Consider the following 3607-nt stretch of genomic DNA (forward strand, 5'->3'; position numbering starts at 1 on the left):
ACCGTTAGTCAATCAAATCAATCGAAAACACAAGATAAACCGCAATTATCTAGTTTCCCACCAACGGTACTCGTAGAGATTCTCAATCCCAAAGAAGACTTTAAACTGGGCGGCCGTAAGAGATTTCGCCTAATTAGGTTACTCTCCTCTCCGAATAGGAGGCTACACCATTAACAACACAACCGAGGAACTTTGCTGTCACGGAGGATTAGTTTGCTAGAAATGCAAACTTCAAGTATTTATAGACAAGGAAGTTTGGACACCAAGGAATTTCCAAAACCGAAAATATTCTCAAAGATATTCAATATATTCCAAATTCGGTTTCCATAATTCATGGAAATGCTCTGTCCAAAATAATGACCGAAAATCTCTTTGGAAAATCTCGACTAGTAAATGCACATTACTAATTCTCATTTTTATAAAATAAAATTAACAACCTTAAATAAAAGATTCTTAACTTATTTATATTTCGATCCTGGGATTTTCTTCCGGTAGCTATTAAGGAATAACTTTGAACAATAAAAGATAAACATTACTGCACATGTTCAAAGTATGCCGACATCCTTACTTTGTAAGTCCTCTTTCATACTTACAACCTTGAAACCGATTTGCCACACTTCCAAACAAGTTTAGAATTGGTTCATCTGACTTTCAAGAACTATGCAATCACAAATCATGGGTTTAACGGTTCTACCAAAACAAGTTTCGGTTCTACCTCCATGTGAGTACTGTGCATACTCACACTAGCTTTCCAAAATTCGGTTGACTAGGTACTAGGATCGGTTCCCCACATATATATGGTATCTAACTCATATGTGTTGCACATGGTTACTCCTTAATAGCATATGAAAAGAAATATGCAATATCTTCTTTGTATTCAAATCTTCTTAGATCTTCAATAAACGTCTGCACACAACAACTTGAATCTCTTGTAATCAATCAGGGACAGAACGGAGTTTGTTAACAATGGATTATCACAAAATCGTCTTTAGAACTAACAACAGTTTAAAGATCCCTGTCTAAACTTCAATCTAGTTTGAGTGAATCTTATATCAGAATAGAAGATTCTCAAGAATAAACAAACCAGGTGCAATCAAAGTTCAATCACCGTTAGTCAATCAAATCAATCGAAAACACAAGATAAACCGCAATTATCTAGTTTCCCACCAACGGTACTCGTAGAGATTCTCAATCCCAAAGAAGACTTTAAACTAGGCGGCCGTAAGAGATTTCGCCTAATTAGGTTACTCTCCTCTCTGAATAGGCGGCTACACCATTAACAACACAACCGAGGAACTTTGCTGTCACGGAGGATTAGTTTGCTAGAAATGCAAACTTCAAGTATTTATAGACAAGGAAGTTTGGACACCAAGGAATTTCCAAAACCGAAATTATTCTCAAATATATTCAATATATTCCAAATTCGGTTTCCATAATTCATGGAAATGCTCTGTCCAAAATAATGACCGAAAATCTCTTTGGAAAATCTCGACTAGTAAATGCACATTACTAATTCTCATTTTTATAAAATAAAATTAACAACCTTAAATAAAAGATTCTTAACTTATTTATATTTCGATCCTGGGATTTTCTTCCTGTAGCTATTAAGGAATAACTTTGAACAATAAAAGATAAACATTACTGCACATGTTCAAAGTATACCTACATCCTTACTTTGTAAGTCCTCTTTCATAGTTACAACCTTGAAACCGATTTGCCACACTTCCAAACAAGTTTAGAATTGGTTCATATGACTTTCAAGAACTATGCAATCACAAATCATGGGTTTAACGGTTCTACCAAAACAAGTTTCGGTTCTACCTCCATGTGAGTACTGTGCATAGTCACACTAGCTTTCCAAAATTCGGTTGACTAGGTACTAGGATCAGTTCCCCACATATATATGGTATCTAACTCATATGTGTTGCACATGGTTACTCCTTAATAGCATATGAAAAGAAATATGCAATATCTTCTTTGTCTTCAAATCTTCTTAGATCTTCAATAAACGTCTGCACACAACAACTTGAATCTCTTGTAATCAATCACGGACAGAACGGAGTTTGTTAACAATGGATTATCACAAAATCGTCTTTAGAACTAACAACAGTCTAAAGATCCCTGTCGAAACTTCGATCTAGTTTGAGTGAATCTTATATCAGAAGAGAAGATTCTCAAGAATAAACAAACTAGGTGCAATCAAAGTTCAATCACCGTTAGTCAATCAAATCAATCGAAAACACAAGATAAACCGCAATTATCTAGTTTCCCACCAACGGTACTCGTAGAGATTCTCAATCCCAAAGAAGACTTTAAACTGGGCGGCCGTAAGAGATTTCGCCTAATTAGGTTACTCTCCTCTCCGAATAGGCGGCTACACCAGTAACAACACAACCGAGGAACTTTGCTGTCACGGAGAATTAGTTTGCTAGAAAAGCAAACTTCAAGTATTTATAGACAAGGAAGTTTGGACACCAAGGAATTTCCAAAACCGAAAATATTCTCAAAGATATTCAATATATTTCAAATTCGGTTTCCATAATTCCTTGAAATGCTCTGTCCAAAATAATGACCGAAAATCTGTTTGGAAAATATCAACTAGTAAATGCACATTACTAATTCTCATTTTCCTAAAATAAAATTAACAACCTTAAATAAAAGATTCTTAACTTATTTGTATTTCAATTATGGAATTTTCTTCCTGTAGCTATTAAGGAATGACTTTGAACAATAAAAGATAAACATTATTGCACGTGTTCAAAGTATGCCCACATCCGTACTTTGTAAGTCCTCTTTCATACTTACAACTATGAAACCGACTTGCCACACTTCCAAACAAGTTTTGAATTGGTTCATATGACTTTCAAGAACCATGTGATTGATCAAGAAACACTCAATCACAAATCATGGGTTTAACGGTTCTACCAAAACAGGTTTCGGTTCTACCTCCATGTGAGTACTGTGCATAGTCACACTAGCTTTCCAAAATTCGGTTGACTAGGTACTAAGATCGGTTCCCCACATATATATATGGTATGTGGGGAACCATATATATATGTGCAACACATATGAGTTAGATACCATATATATGTGCAACCTCGTCTTTTCATATGCTATTAGGGAGTAACCATGTGAAACACATATGAGTTAGATACCATATATATGATTTAAAAAACTTGAAGACAAAGAAGATTTCTTATTTGAGTTCATAGTATTTGGTGTGCACAAAACTTGATCGGCCGGGGATCCAACTATAATCGGTTTATGTTTTGGTAGATTGGATTGATTAGTTGAGTAGATCGACATCAATACAATTCTTTTTGATTCAAAGTATTGATTGCATAGTCGTAACAATTACTTTGGTAGTTGTTGAAAAGATAGATCTAAGGACATGAAAAAGGAGTTTATGGGTATAAACGGAAAAGCCTTTTGTCAAACTCATATCACTTGTTTGAAAAGAGTTTTTACCGAACAAATTTGTTGTTCCTTTACTGTTTGGAATACGAACCAAAGGAATTGTTCTAAGTGCATGAATTATTGCAAGTTGGAGGCGCATGGATACAGACGGAACTAGGTGAACTATAGGTTTAGTTGCTTGGTCTCAACT

Source organism: Papaver somniferum, chromosome 9 (assembly GCF_003573695.1).
Source record: "Papaver somniferum cultivar HN1 chromosome 9, ASM357369v1, whole genome shotgun sequence".
Lineage (NCBI taxonomy): Eukaryota > Viridiplantae > Streptophyta > Magnoliopsida > Ranunculales > Papaveraceae > Papaver > Papaver somniferum.